The sequence below is a fragment of the Gorilla gorilla genome, chromosome 17 (genome assembly GCF_029281585.2).
Source record: "Gorilla gorilla gorilla isolate KB3781 chromosome 17, NHGRI_mGorGor1-v2.1_pri, whole genome shotgun sequence".
Lineage (NCBI taxonomy): Eukaryota > Metazoa > Chordata > Mammalia > Primates > Hominidae > Gorilla > Gorilla gorilla.
Genome location: NC_073241.2, coordinates 31,352,955 through 31,379,321, shown reverse-complemented (window position 1 = coordinate 31,379,321; position 26,367 = coordinate 31,352,955).

Sequence of the window (26,367 nt, the reverse complement as noted above, 5' to 3'; positions counted from 1 at the left end):
GTCACCTGGGATCCCAGTGCAGACTTATGATGTCACAATGCCCAATTAGGCAAATCACAGACAAGGATCTGTCTCCTGGGTGACCAGTGTAGAGATAAGATGTCACAATGACCCCTTAGGCAGATCACATTCAAGGGCCTGTCACATGGGTGACCCGAGCAGAGTTATGATGTGACAATGCACCTTTAGGCGGATCACAGACAAGGGTCTGTGACCTGGGTGCCCCGTGCCGAGTTACGATGTCACAATGCACCCTTAGGCAGATCAAGGACCAGGGTCTGTCACGTGGTTGAACAGTGCAGAGTTATGACGTCAAAAGGCCCCCTTCGGCATTTCACAGACAAGGCTATGTCACCTGGGTGACCAGTGCAGAGTTATGATGTCACAATGCCTCCTTAGGCTGATCACACACAATGGTCTGTCACCTTGGTGACCAGTGCAAAGTTATGATGTTGCAATGCACCCTTGGGCAGGTCACAGACAAGCATCTGTCACCTGGGTGTCCAGTGTAGAGTTATGATGTCACAATGCCCCATTAAGCAGATCACAGACAAGGGTCTGCCACCTGGGTGACCATTACAGAGTTATGATGTCACAATGCCCCCTTAGTAAGATCACAGAGAGCGGTCTGTCACCTGGGTGACCAGTGCAGAATTATGATGTCACAATGCCCCTTAGCTAGATCACAGACAAGGGTCTGTCACGTGGGTGACCAGTGCAGGTTTATGAAGTCACAGTGCACCCTTTGGCAGATAACGGAGAAGGATCTGTCACCAGGGTGACCAGTGAAGAGTTATGATATCACAATGCTCCTTTAGGCAGTTCACAGTCAAGGGTCTGTCACCTGGGTGACCAGTGCAGAGTTCTGATGTCACAATGCCTCTTTGGGCAGATCACAGACAATGGTCTGTCACCTTAGAGACCACTGGAGAGTTATGATGTCAAAATGCCCCCTTAAGCAGATCAAAGACAAGGGTCTGTCACCTGGGAGACAAGTGCAGAGTTATGATGTCCCTATGCCCCTTAAGCAGTTCACAGACAAGGTCTGTCACCTGTGTGACCAGTGCAGACTTATGATGTCACAACGCCCCCTTAGGGAGATCACAGACAATGGTTTCTCACGTTGGTGACCAATGCAGAGTTATGATGTCACAATGCCTTCTTAGGCAGATCACAGCCAATGGTCTCTCACCTGGGTGACCAGTGCAGAGTTACGATGTCACAATGCCCCCTTAGGCAGATCACAGACAAGGTTCAGTTACCTGCGTGACCAGTGCAGAGTTATGATGTCACAATGCCCCTTAGGCAGATCACAGACAATGGTCTGTCACCTTGGTGACCAGTGCAGAGTTATGATGTCACATTGCCCCCTTAAGCAGATCACAGACAATGGTTTCTCACCATGGTGACCAATGCAGAGTTATGATGTCACAATGCCGCATTAGACTGTTCACAGACAAGGGTCTGTCAACTGCTTGACCAGTGCAGACTGATGATGTCACAATGCCCCCTTAGGCAGATCAAAGACAAGGGTGTGTCACCTGGGTGTCCCGTGCAGAGTTGTGATGTCACAATGCCCTCTTAGGCAGATAACAGACAAGGGTCTGCCACCAGGGTGAATAGTGCAGAGTTCTGATGTCACAATGCCCACTTAGGCAGGTCAAAGTCAAGGGCCTGTCACCTGGGTTCCCAATGCAGACTTATGATGTCACAATGCTCCCTTAGGCAAATCAGGGACAAGGGTCTGTCTCCTGGGTGACCAGTGCAGAGTTAATATGTCACAATGACCCCTTAGGCAGATCACATTCAAGCTCCTGTCAGATGGGTGACCCGAGCAGAGTTATGATGTCACAATGCACCCTTACGCAGATCACAGGCAAGGGTCTGACACTTTTGTGATGGGTGTAGAATTATGATGTCACAATGCACCCTGAGGCAGATAACAGACAAGGGTCTGTCACCAGGGTGACCAGTGCCGAGTTATGATGTCACAATGCCCCTTAGGCAGATCACAGACAATGGTCTGTCACCTGGGTGATGAGTGCAGAGTTATGATGTCACAATGCCCCTTAAGCAGATGACAGACAAGGGTCTGTCACCTGGGAGACAAGTGCAGAATTACGATGTCACAATGCCCCCTTAAGCAGTTCACAGACAAGGGTCTGTCACCTGGTTGACCAGTGCAGATTTATGATGTCACAACGCCCCCTTAGGCAGATCACAGACAATGGTTTCTCACTTTGGTGACCAATGCAGAATTATGATGTCACAATGCTTCATTAGGCAGATCACAGACAAGGGTCTGTCAACTGCGTGACCAGTGCAGTGTTATGATGTCACAAGGACACCTTAGGGAGATCACAGACAAGGTCCTGTCACCTGCATACCCCGTGCAGAGTTATGATGTAACAATGCCACCTTAGGCAGATAAAAGGCAAGAGTCGGTCACCTGGGTTACCAGTGCACTGTTATGATGTCACAATGCCCCCTTAGGCAGATCACAGACAAGGGTCTGTCATCATGGTGACCAGTGCAGAGTTAAGATGCAACAACGCCCCCATAGGCAGATCACAGACAAGGGTCTGTCACCTGGGTGACCAATGCAGAGTTATGATGTCACAATGCCACTTAGGCAGATCACACACAAGGTTCCATCACCTAGGTGACCAGGGCAGAGTTCTGATGTCACAATGCCAACTTAGGCAGTTCACAGACAATGGTCTGTCACCTGGGTGACCACTGCAGAGTTATGATGTCACATTGCCCCTTAGGCAGATCACAGACAATGGTTTCTCACCATGGTGACCAATGCAGAGTTATGATGTCACAATGCCGCATTAGGCAGATCACAGACAGGGGTCTGTCAACTGCGTGACCAGTGCAGACTTATGATGTCACAATGCCCACTTACGCAGATCAAAGACAAGGGTCTGTCACCTGGGTGTCCCGTGCAGAGTTATGATGTCACAATGCCCACTTGGGCAGGTCAAGACAAGGGCCTGTCACCTGGGTTCCCAGTGCAGACTTATGATGTCACAATGCCCAATTAGGCAAATCACAGACAAGGATCTGTCTCCTGGGTGACCAGTGTAGAGATAAGATGTCACAATGACCCCTTAGGCAGATCACATTCAAGGGCCTGTCACATGGGTGACCCGAGCAGAGTTATGATGTGACAATGCACCTTTAGGCCGATCACAGACAAGGGTCTGTGACCTGGGTGCCCCGTGCCGAGTTACGATGTCACAATGCACCCTTAGGCAGATCAAAGACCGGGGTCTGTCACGTGGTTGAACAGTGCAGAGTTATGACGTCAAAATGCCCAATTCGGCATTTCACAGACAAGGCTATGTCACCTGGGTGACCAGTGCAGAGTTATGATGTCACAATGCCTACTTAGGCTGATCACACACAATGGTCTGTCACCTTGGTGACCAGTGCAAAGTTATGATTTTGCAATGCACCCTTGGGCAGGTCACAGACAAGCATCTGTCACCTGGGTGTCCAGTGTAGAGTTATGATGACACAATGCCCCATTAAGCATATCACAGAAAAGGGTCTGCCGCCTGGGAGACCATTATAGAGTTATGATGTCACAATGCCCCCTTAGTAAGATCACAGAGAACGGTCTGTCACCTGGGTGACCAATGCAGGATTATGATGTCACAATGCCCCTTAGCTAGATCACAGACAAGGGTCTGTCACGTGGGTGACCAGTGCAAGTTTATGATGTCACAATGCACCCTTTGGCAGATAACGGAGAAGGATCTGTCACCAGGGTGACCAGTGAAGAGTTATGATATCACAATGCTCCTTTAGGCAGTTCACAGACAAGGGTCTGTCACCTGGGTGACCAGTGTAGAGTTCTGATGTCACAATGCCTCTTTAGGCAGATCACAGACAATGGTCTGTCACCTTAGAGACCACTGGAGAGTTATGATGTCAAAATGCCCCCTTAAGCAGATCAAAGACAAGGGTCTGTCACCTGGGAGACAAGTGCAGAGTTATGATGTCCCTATGCCCCTTAAGCAGTTCACAGACAAGGTCTGTCACCTGTGTGACCAGTGCAGACTTATGATGTCACAACGCCCCCTTAGGGAGATCACAGACAATGGTTTCTCATGTTGGTGACCAATTCAGAGTTATGATGTCACAATGCCTTCTTAGGCAGATCACAGCCAATGGTTTGTCACCTGGGTGACCAGTGCAGAGTTACGATGTCACAATGCCCCCTTAGGCAGATCACAGACAAGGTTCTGTTACCTGCGTGACCAGTGCAGAGTTATGATGTCACAATGCCCCTTAGGCTGATCACAGACAATGGTCTGTCACCTTGGTGACCAGTGCAGAGTTATGATGTCACATTGCCCCCTTAGGCAGATCACAGACAATGGTTTCTCACCATGGTGACCAATGCAGAGTTATGATGTCACAATGCCGCATTAGACTGTTCACAGACAAGGGTCTGTCAACTGCTTGACCAGTGCAGACTTATGATGTCACAATGCCCCCTTAGGCAGATCAAAGACAAGGGTGTGTCACCTGGGTGTCCCGTGCAGAGTTATGATGTCACAATGCCCTCTTAGGCAGATAACAGACAAGGGTCTGCCACCAGGGTGACTAGTGCAGAGTTCTGATGTCACAATGCCCACTTAGGCAGGTCAAAGTCAAGGGCCTGTCACCTGGGTTCCCAATGCAGACTTATGACGTCACAATTCTCCCTTAGGTAAATCACAGACAAGGGTCTGTCTCCTGGGTGACCAGTGCAGAGTTAAGATGTCACAATGACCCCTTAGGCAGATCACATTCAAGCGCCTGTCACATGGGTGACCCGAGCAGAGTTATGATGTCACAATGCACCCTTACGCAGATCACAGGCAAGGGTCTGACACTTTTGTGATGGGTGTAGAATTATGATGTCACAATGCACCCTGAGGCAGATAACAGACAAGGGTCTGTCACCAGGGTGACCAGTGCCGAGTTATGATGTCACAATGCCCCTTAGGCAGATCACAGACAATGGTCTGTCACCTGGGTGATGAGTGCAGAGTTATGATGTCACAATGCCCCTTAAGCAGATGACAGACAAGGGTCTGTCACCTGGGAGACAAGTGCAGAATTACGATGTCACAATGCCCCCTTAAGCAGTTCACAGACAAGGGTCTGTCACCTGGTTGACCAGTGCAGATTTATGATGTCACAACGCCCCCTTAGGCAGATCACAGACAATGGTTTCTCACTTTGGTGACCAATGCAGAATTATGATGTCACAATGCTTCATTAGGCAGATCACAGACAAGGGTCTGTCAACTGCGTGACCAGTGCAGTGTTATGATGTCACAAGGACACCTTAGGGAGATCACAGACAAGGGCCTGTCACCTGCATACCCCGTGCAGAGTTATGATGTAACAATGCCACCTTAGGCAGATAAAAGGCAAGGGTCGGTCACCTGGGTTACCAGTGCACTGTTATGATGTCACAATGCCCCCTTAGGCAGATCACAGACAAGGGTCTGTCATCATGGTGACCAGTGCAGAGTTAAGATGCAACAACGCCCCCATAGGCAGATCACAGACAAGGGTCTGTCACCTGGGTGACCAATGCAGAGTTATGATGTCACAATGCCACTTAGGCAGATCACACACAAGGTTCCATCACCTAGGTGACCAGGGCAGAGTTCTGATGTCACAATGCCCCCTTAGGCAGATCAAAGACAAGGGTGTGTCACCTGGGTGTCCCGTGCAGAGTTATGATGTCACAATGCCCTCTTAGGCAGATAACAGACAAGGGTCTGCCACCAGGGTGAATAGTGCAGAGTTCTGATGTCACAATGCCCACTTAGGCAGGTCAAAGTCAAGGGCCTGTCACCTGGGTTCCCAATGCAGACTTATGATGTCACAATGCTCCCTTAGGCAAATCACGGACAAGGGTCTGTCTCCTGGTTGACCAGTGCGGAGTTAAGATGTCACAATGACCCCTTAGGCAGATCACATTCAAGCGCCTGTCACATGGGTGACCCGAGCAGAGTTATGATGTCACAATGCACCCTTACGCAGATCACAGGCAAGGGTCTGACACTTTTGTGATGGGTGTAGAATTATGATGTCACAATGCACCCTGAGGCAGATAACAGAAAAGGGTCTGTCACCAGGGTGACCAGTGCCGAGTTATGATGTCACAATGCCCCTTAGGCAGATCACAGACAATGGTCTGTCACCTGGGTGATGAGTGCAGAGTTATGATGTCACAATGCCCCTTAAGCAGATGACAGACAAGGGTCTGTCACCTGGGAGACAAGTGCAGAATTACGATGTCACAATGCCCCCTTAAGCAGTTCACAGACAAGGGTCTGTCACCTGGTTGACCAGTGCAGGTTTATGATGTCACAACGCCCCCTTAGGCAGATCACAGACAATGGTTTCTCACTTTGGTGACCAATGCAGAATTATGATGTCACAATGCTTCATTAGGCACATCACAGAAAAGGGTCTGTCAACTGCGTGACCAGTGCAGAGTTATGATGTCACAAGGACACCTTAGGGAGATCACAGACAAGGGCCTGTCACCTGGGTACCCCGTGCAGAGTTATGATGTAACGATGCCCCCTTAGGCAGATAAAGGCAAGGGTCGGTCACCTGGGTTACCAGTGCACTGTTATGATGTCACATTGCCCCCTTAGGCAGATCACAGACAAGGGTCTGTCATCATGGTGACCAGTGCAGAGTTAAGATGCAACAACGCCCCCATAGGCAGATCTCAGACAAGGGTCTGTCACCTGGGTGACCAATGCAGAGTTATGATGTCACAATGCCCCTTAGGCAGATCACAGACAAGGTTCCATCACCTAGGTGACCAGGGCAGAGTTCTGATGTCACAATGCCCACTTAGGCAGTTCACAGACAATGGTCTGTCACCTGGGTGACCAGTGAAGAGTTATGATGTCACAATGCCTCCTTAGGCATATCACAGACAATGGTCTGTCACCTTGGTGACCACTGCAGAGTTATGATGTCACATTGCCCCTTAGGCAGATCACAGACAATGGTATCTCACCATGGTGACCAATGCAGAGTTATGATTTCACAATGCCGCATTAGGCAGATCACAGACAGGGTTCTGTCAACTGCGTGACCAGTGCAGACTTATGATGTCACAATGCCCCCTTAGGCAGATCAAAGACAAGGGTCAGTCACCTGGGTGTCCCGTGCAGAGTTATGATGTCACAATACCCTCTTAGGCAGATAACAGACAAGGGTCTGCCACCAGGGTGACCAGTGCAGAGTTATGATGTCACAATGCCCACTTGGGCAGGTCAAGACAAGGGCCTGTCACCTGGGTTCCCAGTGCAGACTTATGATGTCACAATGCCCAATTAGGCAAATCACAGACAAGGGTCTGCCACCAGGGTGACCAGTGCAGAGTTATGATGTCACAATGCCCACTTGGGCAGGTCAAGACAAGGGCCTGTCACCTGGGTTGCCAGTGCAGACTTATGATGTCACAATGCCCAATTAGGCAAATCACAGACAAGGATCTGTCTCCTGGGTGACCAGTGTAGAGATAAGATGTCACAATGACCCCTTAGGCAGATCACATTCAAGGGCCTGTCACATGGGTGACCCGAGCAGAGTTATGATGTGACAATGCACCTTTAGGCCGATCACAGACAAGGGTCTGTGACCTGGGTGCCCCGTGCCGAGTTACGATGTCACAATGCACCCTTAGGCAGATCAAGGACCAGGGTCTGTCACGTGGTTGAACAGTGCAGATTTATGACGTCAAAAGGCCCAATTCGGCATTTCACAGACAAGGCTATGTCACCTGGGTGACCAGTGCAGAGTTATGATGTCACAATGCCTCCTTAGGCTGATCACACACAATGGTCTGTCATCTTGGTGACCAGTACAAAGTTATGATGTTGCAATGCACCCTTGGGCAGGTCACAGACAAGCATCTGTCACCTGGGTGTCCAGTGTAGAGTTATGATGTCACAATGCCCCATTAAGCAGATCACAGACAAGGGTCTGCCACCTGGGTGACCATTACAGAGTTATGATGTCACAATGCCCCCTTAGTAAGATCACAGAGAACGGTCTGTCACCTGGATGACCAGTGCAGAATTATGATGTCACAATGCCCCTTAGCTAGATCACAGACAAGGGTCTGTCACGTGGGTGACCAGTGCACGTTTATGATGTCACAATGCACCCTTTGGCAGATAACCGAGAAGGATCTGTCACCAGGGTGACCAATGAAGAGTTATGATATCACAATGCTCCTTTAGGCAGTTCACAGTCAAGGGTCTGTCACCTGGGTGACCAGTGTAGAGTTCTGATGTCACAATGCCTCTTTAGGCAGATCACAGACAATGGTCTGTCACCTTAGAGACCACTGGAGAGTTAGGATGTCAAAATGCCCCCTTAAGCAGATCAAAGACAAGGGTCTGTCACCTGGGAGACAAGTGCAGAGTTATGATGTCCCTATGCCCCTTAAGCAGTTCACAGACAAGGTCTGTCACCTGTGTGACCAGTGCAGACTTATGATGTCACAACGCCCCCTTAGGGAGATCACAGACAATGGTTTCTCACGTTGGTGACCAATGCAGAGTTATGATGTCACAATGCCTTCTTAGGCAGATCACAGCCAATGGTCTGTCACCTGGGTGACCAGTGCAGAGTTACGATGTCACAATGCCCCCTTAGGCAGATCACAGACAAGGTTCTGTTACCTGCGTGACCAGTGCAGAGTTATGATGTCACAATGCCCCTTAGGCAGATCACAGACAATGGTCTGTCACCTTGGTGACCAGTGCAGAGTTATGATGTCACATTGCCCCCTTAGGCAGATCACAGACAATGGTTTCTCACCATGGTGACCAATGCAGAGTTATGATGTCACAATGCCGCATTAGACTGTTCACAGACAAGGGTCTGTCAACTGCTTGACCAGTGCAGACTGATGATGTCACAATGCCCCATTAGGCAGATCAAAGACAAGGGTGTGTCACCTGGGTGTCCCGTGGAGAGTTATGATGTCACAATGCCCTCTTAGGCAGATAACAGACAAGGGTCTGCACCAGGGTGACTACTGCAGAGTTCTGATGTCACAATGCCCACTTAGGCAGGTCAAAGTCAAGGGCCTGTCACCTGGGTTCCCAATGCAGACTTATACTGTCACAATGCTCCCTTAGGCAAATCACAGACAAGGGTCTGTCTCCTGGGTGAACAGTGCAGAGTTAAGATGTCACAATGACCCCTTAGGCAGATCACATTCAAGCGCCTGTCACATGGGTGATCCGAGCATAGTTATGATGCCACAATGCACCCTTACGCAGATCACAGGCAAGGGTCTGACACTTTTGTGATGGGTGTAGAATTATGATGTCACAATGCACCCTGGTGCAGATAACAGACAAGGGTCTGTCACCAGGGTGACCAGTGCCGAGTTATGATGTCACAATGCCCCTAAGGCAGATCACAGACAATGGTCTGTCACCTGGGTGATGAGTGCAGAGTTATGATGTCACAATACCCCTTAAGCAGATGACAGACAAGGGTCTGTCACCTGGGAGACAAGTGCAGAATTACGATGTCACAACGCCCCCTTAAGCAGTTCACAGACAAGGGTCTGTCACCTGGTTGACCAGTGCAGATTTATGATGTCACAACGCCCCCTTAGGCAGATCACAGTCAATGGTTTCTCACCTTGGTGACCCATGCAGAATTATGATGTCACAATGCTTCATTAGGCAGATCACAGACAAGGGTCTGTCAACTGCGTGACCAGTGCAGAGTTATGATGTCACAAGGCCACCTTAGGGAGATCACAGACAAGGGCCTGTCACCTGGGTACCCCGTGCAGAGTTATGATGTAACAATGCCCCCTTAGGCAGATAAAAGACAAGGGTCGGTCACGTGGGTTACCAGTGCCCTTTTATGATGTCACAATGCCCCCTTAGGCAGATCACAGACAAGGGTCTGTAATCATGGTGACCAGTGCAGAGTTAAGATGCAACAACGCCCCCATAGGCAGATCACAGACAAGGGTCTGTCACCTGGGTGACCAATGCAGAGTTATGATGTCACAATGCCACTTAGGCTGATCACAGACAAGGTTCCATCACCTAGGTGACCAGGGCAGTGTTATGATGTCACAATGCCCACTTAGGCAGTTCACAGACAATGGTCTGTCACCTGGGTGACCACTGCAGAGTTATGATGTCACAATGCCTCCTTAGGCAGATCACAGACAATGGTTTCTCACCATGGTGACCAATGCAGAGTTATGATGTCACAATACCGCATTAGGCAGATCACAGACAGGGGTCTGTCAACTGCGTGACCAGTGCAGACTTATGATGTCACAATGCCCCCTTCGGCAGATCAAAGACAAGGGTCTGTCACCTGGGTGTCCAGTGCAGAGTTATGATGTCACAATACCCTCTTAGGCAGATAACAGACAAGGGTCTGCCACCAGGGTGACCAGTGCAGAGTTATGATGTCACAATGCCCACTTGGGCAGGTCAAGACAAGGGCCTGTCACCTGGGTTCCCAGTGCAGACTTATGATGTCACAATGCCCAATTAGGCAAATCACAGACAAGGATCTGTCTCCTGGGTGACCAGTGTAGAGATAAGATGTCACAATGACCCCTTTGGCAGATCACATTCAAGGGCCTGTCACATGGGTGACCCGAGCAGAGTTATGATGTGACAATGCACCTTTAGGCGATCACAGACAAGGGTCTGGGACCTGGGTGCCCCGTGCCGAGTTACCATGTCACAATGCACCCTTAGGCAGATCAAAGACCAGGGTCTGTCACGTGGTTGAACAGTGCAGAGTTATGACGTCAAAAGGCCCCCTTCGGCATTTCACAGACAAGGCTATGTCACCTGGGTGACCAGTGCAGAGTTATGATGTCACAATGCCTCCTTAGGCTGATCACACACAATGGTCTGTCACCTTTGTGACCAGTGCAAAGTTATGATGTTGCAATGCACCCTTGGGCAGGTCACAGACAAGCATCTGTCACCTGGGTGTCCAGTGTAGAGTTATGATGTCACAATGCCCCATTAAGCAGATCACAGACAAGGGTCTGCCACCTGGGTGACCATTACAGAGTTATGATGTCACAATGCCCCCTTAGTAAGATCACAGAGAACGGTCTGTCACCTGGGTGACCAGTGCAGAATTATGATGTCACAATGCCCCCTTAGCTAGATCACAGACAAGGGTCTGTCACGTGGGTGACCAGTGCATGTTTATGATGTCACAATGCACCCTTTGGCAGATAACGGAGAAGGATCTGTCACCAGGGTGACCAGTGAAGAGTTATGATATCACAATGCTCCTTTAGGCAGTTCACAGTCAAGGGTCTGTCACCTGGGTGACCAGTGTAGAGTTCTGATGTCACAATGCCTCTTTAGGCAGGTCACAGACAATGGTCTGTCACCTTAGAGACCACTGGAGAGTTATGATGTCAAAATGCCCCCTAAAGCAGATCAAAGACAAGGGTCTGTCACCTGGGAGACCAGTGCAGAGTTATGATGTCCCTATGCCCCTTAAGCAGTTCACAGACAAGGTCTGTCACCTGTGTGACCAGTGCAGACTTATGATGTCACAACGCCCCCTTAGGGAGATCACAGACAATGGTTTCTCACGTTGGTGACCAATGCAGAGTTATGATGTCACAATGCCTTCTTAGGCAGATCACAGCCAATGGTCTGTGACCTGGGTGACCAGCGCAGAGTTACGATGTCACAGTGCCCCCTTAGGCAGATCACAGACAAGGGACTGTCCCCTTGTTGACGAGTGCAGGGTTTTGATGTCACAATGACCCCTTAGGCAGATAACGGAAAAGGATGTGTCACCAGGGTGACCAGTGAAAAGTTATGATGTCACAATGCCCCGTTAGGCAGTTCACAGTCTAGGGTCTGCCACCTGGGTGACCAGTGGAGAGTTATGATGTCACAATGCCCCCTTAAGTAGATCACAGACAAGGGTCTATCACCTGGGGGACAAGTGCAGAGTTATGAAGTCACAATGCACCCTTAGGCAGTTCACAGACAAGGGTCTGTAACCGGGTGTCCAGTGTAGATTTATGATGTCACAACCCCCCTTTAGGCAGATCACAGACAATGGTCTCTCACCTTGGTGACCAATGCAGAGATATGATGTCACAATTCCCCCTTAGGCAGATCACAGACAAGGTTCTGTTACCTGCGTGACCAGTGCAGAGTTATGATGTCACAATGCCCCTTAGGCAGATCACAGACAATGGTCTGTCACCTTGGTGACCAGTGCAGAGTTATGATGTCACATTGCCCCCTTAGGCAGATCACAGACAATGGTTTCTCACCATGGTGACCAATGCAGAGTTATGATGTCACAATGCCACATTAGACTGTTCACAGACAAGGGTCTGTCAACTGCTTGACCAGTGCAGACTTATGATGTCACAATGCCCCCTTAGGCAGATCAAAGACAAGGGTGTGTCACCTGGGTGTCCCGTGCAGAGTTGTGATGTCACAATGCCCTCTTAGGCAGATAACTGACAAGGGTCTGCCACCAGGGTGACTAGTGCAGAGTTCTGATGTCACAATGCCCACTTAGGCAGGTCAAAGTCAAGGGCCTGTCACCTGGGTTCCCAATGCAGACTTATGATGTCACAATGCTCCCTTAGGCAAATCACAGACAAGGGTCTGTCTCCCGGGTGACCAGTGCAGAGTTAAGATGTCACAATGACCCCTTAGGCAGATCACATTCAAGGGCCTGTCACATGGGTGACCCGAGCAGAGTTATGATGTCACAATGCACCCTTACGCAGATCACAGGCAAGGGTCTGACACTTTTGTGATGGGTGTAGAATTATGATGTCACAATGCACCCTGAGGCAGATAGCAGACAAGGGTCTGTCACCAGGGTGACCAGTGCCGAGTTATGATGTCACAATGCCCCTTAGGCAGATCACAGACAGTGGTCTGTCACCTGGGTGATGAGTGCAGAGTTATGATGTCACAATGCCCCTTAAGCAGATGACAGACAAGGGTCTGTCACCTGGGAGACAAGTGCAGAATTACGATGTCACAACGCCGCCTTAAGCAGTTCACAGACAAGGGTCTGTCACCTGGTTGACCAGTGCAGATTTATGATGTCACAACGCCCCCTTAGGCAGATCACAGACAATGGTTTCTCACCTTGGTGACCAATGCAGAATTATGATGTCACAATGCTTCATTAGGCAGATCACAGACAAGGGTCTGTCAACTGCGTGACCAGTGCAGAGTTATGATGTCACAAGGACACCTTAGGGAGATCACAGACAAGGGCCTGTCACCTGCATACCCCGTGCAGAGTTATGATGTAACAATGCCCCCTTAGGCAGATAAAAGACAAGGGTCGGTCACCTGGGTTACCAGTGCACTGTTATGATGTCACAATGCCCCCTTAGGCAGATCACAGACAAGGGTCTGTCATCATGGTGACCAGTGCAGAGTTAAGATGCAACAACGCCCCCATAGGCAGATCACAGACAAGGGTCTGTCACCTGGGTGACCAATGCAGAGTTATGATGTCACAATGCCACTTAGGCAGATCACACACAAGGTTCCATCACCTAGGTGACCAGGGCAGAGTTATGATGTCACAATGCCCACTTAGGCAGTTCACAGACAATGGTCTGTCACCTGGGTGACCAGTGCAGAGTTATGATGTCACAATGCCTCCTTAGGCATATCACAGACAATGGTCTGTCACCTTGGTGACCACTGCAGAGTTATGATGTCACATTGCCCCTTAGGCAGATCACAGACAATGGTTTCTCACCATGGTGACCAATGTAGAGTTATGATGTCACAATGCCGCATTAGGCAGATCACAGACAGGGGTCTGTCAACTGCGTGACCAGTGCAGACTTATGATGTCACAATGCCCCCTTAGGCAGATCAAAGACAGGGGTCTGTCACCTGGGTGTCCCGTGCAGAGTTATGATGTCACAATACCCTCTTAGGCAGATAACAGACAAGGGTCTGCCACCAGGGTGACCAGTGCAGAGTTATGATGTCACAATGCCCACTTGGGCAGGTCAAGACAAGGGCCTGTCACCTGGGTTCCCAGTGCAGACTTATGATGTCACAATGCCCAATTAGGCAAATCACAGACAAGGATCTGTCTCCTGGGTGACCAGTGTAGAGATAAGATGTCACAATGACCCCTTAGGCAGATCACATTCAAGGGCCTGTCACATGGGTGACCCGAGCAGAGTTATGATGTGACAATGCACCTTTAGGCCGATCACAGACAAGGGTCTGTGACCTGGGTGCCCCGTGCCGAGTTACGATGTCACAATGCACCCTTAGGCAGATCAAGGACCAGGGTCTGTCACGTGGTTGAACAGTGCAGATTTATGACGTCAAAATGCCCAATTCGGCATTTCACAGACAAGGCTATGTCACCTGGGTGACCAGTGCAGAGTTATGATGTCACAATGCCTCCTTAGGCTGATCACACACAATGGTCTGTCACCTTGGTGACCAGTGCAAAGTTATGATGTTGCAATGCACCCTTGGGCAGGTCACAGACAAGCATCTGTCACCTGGGTGTCCAGTGTAGAGTTATGATGTCACAATGCCCCATTAAGCAGATCACAGACAAGGGTCTGCCACCTGGGTGACCATTACAGAGTTATGATGTCACAATGCCCCCTTAGTAAGATCACAGAGAACGGTCTGTCACCTTGGTTACCAGTGCAGAATTATGATGTCACAATGCCCCCTTGGCTAGATCACAGACAAGGGTCTGTCACGTGGGTGACCAGTGCAGGTTTATGATGTCACAATGCACCCTTTGGCAGATAACGGAGAAGGATCTGTCACCAGGGTGACCAGTGAAGAGTTATGATATCACAATGCTCCTTTAGGCAGTTCACAGTCAAGGGTCTGTCACCTGGGTGACCAGTGTAGAGTTCTGATGTCACAATGCCTCTTTAGGCAGGTCACAGACAATGGTCTGTCACCTTAGAGACCACTGGAGAGTTATGATGTCAAAATGCCCCCTAAAGCAGATCAAAGACAAGGGTCTGTCACCTGGGAGACCAGTGCAGAGTTATGATGTCCCTATGCCCCTTAAGCAGTTCACAGACAAGGTCTGTCACCTGTGTGACCAGTGCAGACTTATGATGTCACAACGCCCCCTTAGGGAGATCACAGACAATGGTTTCTCACGTTGGTGACCAATGCAGAGTTATGATGTCACAATGCCTTCTTAGGCAGATCACAGCCAATGGTCTGTGACCTGGGTGACCAGCGCAGAGTTACGATGTCACAGTGCCCCCTTAGGCAGATCACAGACAAGGGACTGTCCCCTTGTTGACGAGTGCAGGGTTATGATGTCACAATGACCCCTTAGGCAGATAACGGAAAAGGATGTGTCACCAGGGTGACCAGTGAAAAGTTATGATGTCACAATGCCCCGTTAGGCAGTTCACAGTCTAGGGTCTGCCACCTGGGTGACCAGTGGAGAGTTATGATGTCACAATGCCCCCTTAAGCAGATCACAGACAAGGGTCTATCACCTGGGGGACAAGTGCAGAGTTATGAAGTCACAATGCACCCTTAGGCAGTTCACAGACAAGGGTCTGTAACCGGGTGTCCAGTGTAGATTTATGATGTCACAACCCCCCTTTAGGCAGATCACAGACAATGGTCTCTCACCTTGGTGACCAATGCAGAGATATGATGTCACAATTCCCCCTTAGGCAGATCACAGACAAGGTTCTGTTACCTGCGTGACCAGTGCAGAGTTATGATGTCACAATGCCCCTTAGGCAGATCACAGACAATGGTCTGTCACCTTGGTGACCAGTGCAGAGTTATGATGTCACATTGCCCCCTTAGGCAGATCACAGACAATGGTTTCTCACCATGGTGACCAATGCAGAGTTATGATGTCACAATGCCGCATTAGACTGTTCACAGACAAGGGTCTGTCAACTGCTTGACCAGTGCAGACTTATGATGTCACAATGCCCCCTTAGGCAGATCAAAGACAAGGGTGTGTCACCTGGGTGTCCCGTGCAGAGTTGTGATGTCACAATGCCCTCTTAGGCAGATAACTGACAAGGGTCTGCCACCAGGGTGACTAGTGCAGAGTTCTGATGTCACAATGCCCACTTAGGCAGGTCAAAGTCAAGGGCCTGTCACCTGGGTTCCCAATGCAGACTTATGATGTCACAATGCTCCCTTAGGCAAATCACAGACAAGGGTCTGTCTCCCGGGTGACCAGTGCAGAGTTAAGATGTCACAATGACCCCTTAGGCAGATCACATTCAAGCGCCTGTCACATGGGTGACCCGAGCAGAGTTATGATGTCACAATGCACCCTTACGCAGATCACAGGCAAGGGTCTGACACTTTTGTGATGGGTGTAGAATTATGATGTCACAATGCACCCTGAGGCAGATAGCAGACAAGGGTCTGTCACCAGGGTGACCAGTGCCGAGTTATGATGTCACAATGCCCCTTAGGCAGATCACAGACAGTGGTCTGTCACCTGGGTGATGAGTGCAGAGTTATGATGTCACAATGCCCCTTAAGCAGATGACAGACAAGGGTCTGTCACCTGGGAGACAAGTGCAGAATTACGATGTCACAACGCCGCCTTAAGCAGTTCACAGACAAGGGTCTGTCACCTGGTTGACCAGTGCAGATTTATGATGTCACAACGCCCCCTTAGGCAGATCACAGACAATGGTTTCTCACCTTGGTGACCAATGCAGAATTATGATGTCACAATGCTTCATTAGGCAGATCACAGACAAGGGTCTGTCAACTGCGTGACCAGTGCAGAGTTATGATGTCACAAGGACACCTTAGGGAGATCACAGACAAGGGCCTGTCACCTGCATACCCCGTGCAGAGTTATGATGTAACAATGCCCCCTTAGGCAGATAAAAGACAAGGGTCGGTCACCTGGGTTACCAGTGCACTGTTATGATGTCACAATGCCCCCTTAGGCAGATCACAGACAAGGGTCTGTCATCATGGTGACCAGTGCAGAGTTAAGATGCAACAACGCCCCCATAGGCAGATCACAGACAAGGGTCTGTCACCTGGGTGACCAATGCAGAGTTATGATGTCACAATGCCACTTAGGCAGATCACACACAAGGTTCCATCACCTAGGTGACCAGGGCAGAGTTATGATGTCACAATGCCCACTTAGGCAGTTCACAGACAATGGTCTGTCACCTGGGTGACCAGTGCAGAGTTATGATGTCACAATGCCTCCTTAGGCATATCACAGACAATGGTCTGTCACCTTGGTGACCACTGCAGAGTTATGATGTCACATTGCCCCTTAGGCAGATCACAGACAATGGTTTCTCACCATGGTGACCAATGTAGAGTTATGATGTCACAATGCCGCATTAGGCAGATCACAGACAGGGGTCTGTCAACTGCGTGACCAGTGCAGACTTATGATGTCACAATGCCCCCTTAGGCAGATCAAAGACAGGGGTCTGTCACCTGGGTGTCCCGTGCAGAGTTATGATGTCACAATACCCTCTTAGGCAGATAACAGACAAGGGTCTGCCACCAGGGTGACCAGTGCAGAGTTATGATGTCACAATGCCCACTTGGGCAGGTCAAGACAAGGGCCTGTCACCTGGGTTCCCAGTGCAGACTTATGATGTCACAATGCCCAATTAGGCAAATCACAGACAAGGATCTGTCTCCTGGGTGACCAGTGTAGAGATAAGATGTCACAATGACCCCTTAGGCAGATCACATTCAAGGGCCTGTCACATGGGTGACCCGAGCAGAGTTATGATGTGACAATGCACCTTTAGGCCGATCACAGACAAGGGTCTGTGACCTGGGTGCCCCGTGCCGAGTTACGATGTCACAATGCACCCTTAGGCAGATCAAGGACCAGGGTCTGTCGCGTGGTTGAACAGTGCAGATTTATGACGTCAAAATGCCCAATTCGGCATTTCACAGACAAGGCTATGTCACCTGGGTGACCAGTGCAGAGTTATGATGTCACAATGCCTCCTTAGGCTGATCACACACAATGGTCTGTCACCTTGGTGACCAGTGCAAAGTTATGATGTTGCAATGCACCCTTGGGCAGGTCACAGACAAGCATCTGTCACCTGGGTGTCCAGTGTAGAGTTATGATGTCACAATGCCCCATTAAGCAGATCACAGACAAGGGTCTGCCACCTGGGTGACCATTACAGAGTTATGATGTCACAATGCCCCCTTAGTAAGATCACAGAGAACGGTCTGTCACCTTGGTTACCAGTGCAGAATTATGATGTCACAATGCCCCCTTAGCTAGATCACAGACAAGTGTCTGTCACGTGGGTGACCAGTGCAGGTTTATGATGTCACAATGCACCCTTTGGCAGATAACGGAGAAGGATCTGTCACCAGGGTGACCAGTGAAGAGTTATGATATCACAATGCTCCTTTAGGCAGTTCACAGTCAAGGGTCTGTCACCTGGGTGACCAGTGTAGAGTTCTGATGTCACAATGCCTCTTTAGGCAGATCACAGACAATGGTCTGTCACCTTAGAGACCACTGGAGAGTTATGATGTCAAAATGCCCCCTTAAGCAGATCAAAGACAAGGGTCTGTCACCTGGGAGACAAGTGCTGAGTTATGATGTCCCTATGCCCCTTAAGCAGTTCACAGACAAGGTCTGTCACCTGTGTGACCAGTGCAGACTTATGATGTCACAACGCCCCCTTAGGGAGATCACAGACAATGGTTTCTCACGTTGGTGACCAATGCAGAGATATGATGTCACAATGCCTTCTTAGGCAGATCACAGCCAATGGTCTGTCACCTGGGTGACCAGTGCAGAGTTACGATGTCACAATGCCCCCTTAGGCAGATCACAGACAAGGGACTGTCACCTTGTTGACGAGTGTAGGGTTATGATGTCACAATGACCCCTTAGGCAGATAACGGACAAGGATCTGTCACCAGGGTGAACAGTGAAAAGTTATGATGTCACAATGCCCCGTTAGGCAGTTCACAGTCAAGGGTCTGTCACCTGGGTGACCAGTGGAGAGTTATGATGTCACTATGCCCCCTTAAGCAGATCACAGACAAGGGTCTAACACCTGGGGGACAAGTGCAGAGTTATGAAGTCACAATGCATCCTTAGGCAGTTCACAGACAAGGGTCGGTCACCTGGGTTTCCAGTGCAGATTTATGATATCACAACGCCCCTTTAGGGAGATCACAGAGAATGGTCTCTCACCTTGGTTTCCAATACAGAGTTATGATGTCACATTGCCCCCTTAGGCAGATCACAGGCAAGGGTCTGTTACCTGCGTGACCAGTGCAGAGTTATGATGTCAGAATGCCACCTTAGGCAGATCACAGACAACGGTCTGTCACCTGGGTGACCCGTGCAGAATTATGATGTCACAATGCCGCCTTAGGCAGATAACAGAGAAGGGTCTGTCACCAGGGTGACCAGTGCCGAGTTATGATGTCACAATGCCCCCTTAGGCAGATCACAGACCAGGGCCTGTCAGCTGGGTGACCCGCGCAGTGTTATGACGTCACTATGCCCCCTTAGGCATATCAAAGACAAAGGCCAGTCACCTGGGTGAACAGTTCAGAGTTATGATGTCACAATGCCACCTTAGGAAGATGAGAGACAAGGACCTGTAACCTGTGTTAGCAGTGCAGTGTTATGATGTCACAATGCCCCCTTAGGAGGATCACAGACAAGGGTCTGTCACCTGGGTGACTAGTGCATAATTACGATGTCACAATGCCCCCTTAGGCAGATCACAGACAAGCGTCTGTCACCTGGGTTACCAGAGCGGGTTTAGGATGTTACAAAGCCCACTTAGGCACGTCAAAGACAAGGGCCTGTCACCTGCGTTCCCAGTGCAGACTTATGATGTCGCAATGCCCCCTTAGGCAAATCACAGACAAGGGTCTGTCTCCTGGGTGAGCAGTGCAGAGTTAAGATGTCAAAATGACCCCTTAGGCAGATCACTTTCAAGGGCCCATGACATGGGTGACCCGAGCAGAGTTATGATGTCACAATGCACCCTTAGGCAGTTCACAGACAAGGGTCTCTGACCTGGATGCTCCGTGCCGAGTTATGATGTCACAATTCCCCCTTAGGCAGATGAAAAACCAGAGTCTGTCACGTGGGTGACCAGTGCAGACTTATGATGTCAAAATGCCCCCTTAGGCAGTTCACAGACAAGGGTCTCTCACCTGGGTGACCAGTGTAGAGTTATCATGTCACAATGATGCCTTAGGCAGATCACAGACAATGGTCGGTCACCTTGGTGACCTGTGCAAAGTTATGATGTCGCAATGCACCCTTGGGAAGGTCACAGACAAGCGTCTGTCACCTGGGTTACCAGTGTAGATTTATGATGTCACAATGCCCCATTAAGCAGATCACAGACAAGGGTCTGTCACCTGGGTGTCGTGTGCCGAGTTATGATGTCACAATGCCTCGTTAGGCAGATCACAGACAAAGGCTTGTCACCTGGGTGACCCGTGCAGAGTTATGATGTCACAATGCACCCTTAGGCAGATCACAGACAAGGGTCTGTCACCTGGGTGACCCATGCGGAATTATGATGTCACAGTGCCCCTTAGGCAGATGACAGACAAGTGTCTGTCACCTGGGTGAGCAGTGCAGGGTTATGATTTCACAATGCCCCCTTAGGCAGATCACAGACAAGGGTCTTTCACCTGGGTGAGCAATGCAGAGTTATGATGTCACAATGCCCCCTTAGGGAGATCACAGACAATGGTTCGTCTCCTGGTTGACCGGTGCACAGTTGTGATGTTACAATGCCCCTTAGGCAGATCACAGAAAAGGGTCTGTCACCACGGTAACCAGTGCAGAGTTATGACGTCACAATGCCCACTTAGGCAGATCACAGACAAGGGTCTGTCACTTGGGTGACCAGTGCAGAGTAATGATGTAACAATGCCGCCTTAGGCAGATAACAGATATGGGCCTGTCATCTGAGTCCCCATTGCACAGCTTTGATGTCACAATGCCACCTTAGGCAGATCACAGACAAGAGTCTGTCACCTGGGTGACCAGTGCATAGTTATGATGTCACAATGACCCCTTAGGCAGATAACGAACAAGGGTCTGTCATAAGGGTGATGAGTGCAGTGTTGTGATGTCAAAATGCCCCCTTAGGCAGATCAGAGACAAGGTTCTGTCGCCGGGGTGACCAGTGCAGAGTCCTGATGTCACAATGCCCCCTTAGGCAGATCACAGAAAAGGGAATGTGACCTGGTTGCCCATTGCAGAGTTATGATGTCACAATGCCACCTTAGACACATCACAGACAAGCGTCTGTCACCTGGGTGACCAGTGCAGCGTTATGATGTCACAATCACCCTTAGGCACATCAAAGACAAGGGTCTGTCTCCTGGGTGACCATTGCAGAGTTATGATGTCACAATGCCCCGTTAGGCAGATCAGAGACAAGGATCTGTCACCTTGGTGACCAGCGCAGAGTTATGATGTGACAATGCCCACTTATGGAGATCAAAGACAATGGTCTATCACCAGGGTGACCCGTGCAGAGTTACGATGTCACAATGCACCCTTTGGCAGAACACAGACAAGGGTCTGTCACCTAGGTGACCCGTGCAGAATTATGATATCACAATGCCCCCGTAGGCGGATCACAGACAACGGTCAGTCACCTGGGTGACAAGTGCAGTGTTATGATGTCACAATGCCCCCTTAGGCAGATAACAGACAAGGGCATGTCACCTGGGTGCCCAGTGAAGAGTTATAATGTCACAATGCCCCCTTAAGCACATCACAGACTAGGGAATGTCACCTCGGTGACCAGTGCAGAATTATGATGTCAAAATGCCCCCTCAGGCAGATCAAACACAGGGGTCTGTCACCTGGGTCACCAGTGCAGACTTATGATGTCACAATGCCCCTTAGGCCGATCACAGACAAGAGTCTGTCACCTGGGTGACCCGTGCAGGGTTATGATGTCAGTATGCCCCCTTATGCAGATCACAGTCAAGGGTCCGTCACCTTGGTGACAAATTCAGAGTTATAATGTCACAATGTCCCCTTAGGCAGATCACAGACAAGGGTCTGTCACCTGGGTGACCCATGCAGAATTATGATGTCACAATGCCCCTTAGGCAGCTCACAGACAAGGGTCTGACACCTGGGTGACCAGTGCAGTGTTATGATGTCACAATGCCCCCATAGGCTGATGACACACAACGGTCTTTCACATGGGTGACGAGTGCAGATTTATGATCAGAATGCCCCCTTAGGACGATCACAGACAAGGGCCTGTCACCAAGGTGCCCAAGGCTGAGTTATGATGTCACAATGACCCCTTAGGCAGATCACAGTCAAGGGTCTGTCACCTGGGTGACCAGTGGAGAGTTATGATGTCACAATGCCCCGTTAAGCAGATCACAGACAAGGGTGTGTCACCTGGGTGACCAGTGCAGATTTATGTTCTTACAACGCCCCTTTAGGCAGATCACAGACAATGGTTTCTCACCTTGGTGACCAATGCAGTGTTATGAGGTCACAATGCCGCTTTAGACAGATCACAGACAAGGGTCTGTCAACTGCGTGACCAGTGCAGAGTTATGATGTCACAATGCCCCCTTAGGCAGATCACAGACAAGGGTCTGTCACCTGGGTGTTCAGTGTAGAGTTATGATGTCACAATGACCCCTTAGGCAGATAACAGACAAGGGTCTGTCACCAGGGTTACCGTTGCAGAGTTATGATGTCACAATTGCCACTTAGGCAAGTCAAAGTCACGGGCCTGTCACCTGGGTTCCCAGTGCAGACTTATGACGTCACAATGCATCCTTAGGCAGATCACAGACAAGGGTCTGTCTCCTGGGTGACCAGTGCACAGTTAAGATGTCAAAATGACCGCTTAGGCAGATCACATTCAAGGGCCTGTCACATGGGTGACCCGAGCAGAGTTATGATGTCACAACGCCCCATTAAGCAGATCACAGGCAAGGTTCTGCCACCTGGGTGACCATTGCAGAGTTATGATGTCACAATGACCCGTTACGCAGATCACAGACAAGGGTCTGTCACCTGGGTGACCAGTGAAGAGTTATGATGTCACAATGCAATCTTAGGCAGATCACAGACAATCGTCTGTCACCTGGGTGACCAGTGCAGACTTTTGATGTCACAATCCCCCCTTAGGCAGATCACAGACAAAGGTCTGTCACCTGCGTGACCAGTGCAGAATTATGATGTCAAAATGCCCCATTAGGCAGATAACAGACAAGGTTCTGTCACCTGGGTGACGAGCGCAGAGTTATGATGTCACAATACCCCCTTAGGCAGATAACGGACAAAGTTCGGTCAACAGGGTGACCAGTGTAGAGTTCTGATGTCACAATGCCTCTTTAGGCAGATCACAGACTATGGTCTGTCACCTTAGAGACCACTGGAGAGTTATGATGTCAAAATGCCCCCTTAAGCAGATCAAAGAAAAGGGTCTGTCACCTGGGAGACAAGTGCAGAGTTATGATGTCCCTATGCCCCTTAAGCAGTTCACAGACAAGGTCTGTCACCTGTGTGACTAGTGCAGACTTATGATGTCACAACGCCCCCATAGGGAGATCACAGACAATGGTTTCTCACGTTGGTGACCAATGCAGAGTTATGATGTCACAATGCCTTCATAGGCAGATCACAACCTATGGTCTGTCACCTGGGTGACCAGTGCAGAGTTACGATGTAACAATGCCCCCTTAGGCAGATCACAGACAAGGGACTGTCACCTTGTTGACGAGTGCAGTGTTATGATGTCACAATGACCCCTTAGGCAGATAACGGAAAAGGATCTGTCACCAGGGTGACCAGTGAAGTGTTATGATATCACAATGCTCCTTTAGGCAGTTCACAGTCAAGGGTCTGTCACCTGGGTGACCAGTGTAGAGTTCTGATGTCACAATGCCTCTTTAGGCATATCACAGACAATGGTCTGTCACCTTAGAGACCACTGGAGAGTTATGACGTCAAAATGCCCCCTTAAGCAGATCAAAGACAAGGGTCTGTCACCTGGGAGACAAGTGCAGAGTTATGATGTCCCTATGCCCCTTAAGCAGTTCACAGACAAGGTCTGTCACCTGTGTGACCAGTGCAGACTTATGATGTCACAACGCCCCCTTAGGGAGATCACAGACAATGGTTTCTCACGTTGGTGACCAATGCAGAGTTATGATGTCACAATGCCTTCTTAGGCAGATCACAGCCAATGGTCTGTCACCTGGGTGACCAGTGGAGAGTTATGATGTCACAATGCCCCCTTAAGCAGATCAAAGACAAGGGTCTGTCACCTGGGGGACAAGTGCAGAGTTATGAAGTCACAATGCACCCTTAGGCAGTTCACAGACAAGGGTCTGTAACCGGGTGTCCAGTGCAGATTTATGATGTCACAACCCCCCTTTAGGCAGATCACAGACAATGGTCTCTCACCTTGGTGACCAATGCAGAGATATGATGTCACAATTCCCCCTTAGGCAGATCACAGACAAGGTTCTGTTACCTGCGTGACCAGTGCAGAGTTATGATGTCACAATGCCCCTTAGGCAGATCACAGACAATGGTCTGTCACCTTGGTGACCAGTGCAGGGTTATGATGTCACATTGCCCCTTTAGGCAGATCACAGACAATGGTTTCTCACCATGGTGTCCAATGCAGAGTTTTGATGTCACAATGCCGCATTAGACTGTTCACAGACAAGGGTCTGTCAACTGCTTGACCAGTGCAGACTGATAATGTCACAATGCCCCCTTAGGCAGATCAAAGACAAGGGTCTGTCACCTGGGTGTCCCGTGCAGAGTTATGATGTCACAATGCCCTCTTAGGCAGATAACAGACAAGGGTCTGCCACCAGGGTGACTAGTGCAGAGTTATGATGTCACAATGCCCACTTAGGCAGGTCAAAGTCAAGGGCCTGTCACCTGGGTTCCCAATGCAGACTTATGATGTCACAATGCTCCCTTAGGCAAATCACAGACAAGGGTCTGTCTCCTGGGTGACCAGCGCAGAGTTAAGATGTCACAATGACCCCTTAGGCAGATCACATTCAAGCGCCTGTCACATGGGTGACCCGAGCAGAGTTATGATGTCACAATGAACCCTTACGCAGATCACAGGCAAAGGTCTGACACTTTTGTGATGGGTGTAGAATTATGATGTCACAATGCACCCTGAGGCAGATAACAGACAAGGGTCTGTCACCAGGGTGACCAGTGAAGAGTTATGATGTCACAATGCCCCTTAGGCAGATCACAGACAATGGTCTGTCACCTGGGTGATGAGTGCAGAGTTATGATGTCACAATGCCCCTTAAGCAGATGACAGACAAGGGTCTGTCACCTGGGAGACAAGTGCAGAATTACGATGTCACAATGCCGCCTTAAGCAGTTCACAGACAAGGGTCTGTCACCTGGTTGACCAGTGCAGATTTATGATGTCACAACGCCCCCTTAGGCAGAGCACAGATAATGGTTTCTCACCTTGGTGACCAACGCAGAGTTTTGATGTCACAATGCCGCATTAGGCAGATCACAGACAAGGGTCTGTCAACTGCGTTACCAGTGCGGAATTATGATGTCACAAGGCCCCCTTAGGCAGATCACAGACAAGGGTCTGTTACCTGGGTACCCGGTGCAGAATTATGATGTAACAATGCCCCCTTAGGCAGATCAAAGACAATGGTCCGTCACCTGGGTTACCAGTGTACTGTTATGATGTCACAATGCCCCTTAGGCAGATCACAGACAAGGGTCTGTCACCTAGGTGACCAGTGCAGAGTTATGATGTCACAATGCCCCCTTAAGCCGTTCACAGGCAAGGGTCTGCAACCTGGGTGACCAGTGCAGAGTTAAGATGTCGCAATGCCCCCTTAGGGAGGTAACGGACAAGGATCTGTCAGCAGGGTGAGCAGTGAAGAGTTATGATGTCACAATGCCCCCTTAGGCAGTTCACAGTCAAGGGTCTGTCACCTAGGTGACCAGTGCAGAGTTATGATGTCACAATGCCCCCTTAAGCAGTTCACAGGCAAGGGTCTGTCACCTTGGTGACCAGTGCAGAGTTATGATGTCACATTACACTCTTAGGCAGAACACAGACAAGGTTCTGTCGCCTGGGTGACCCGTGCAGAGTTATGATGTCACAATGCCCCCTTAGGCAGTTCACAGAAAAGGGTTCGTCTCCTGGGTGACCAGTTCAGAGTTATGATGTCACAATGCCCCTTTAGGCAGATAACGGACCAGGGTCGGTCACCAGGGTGACCAGTGAATAGTAATGATGTTACTGTGCCCCGT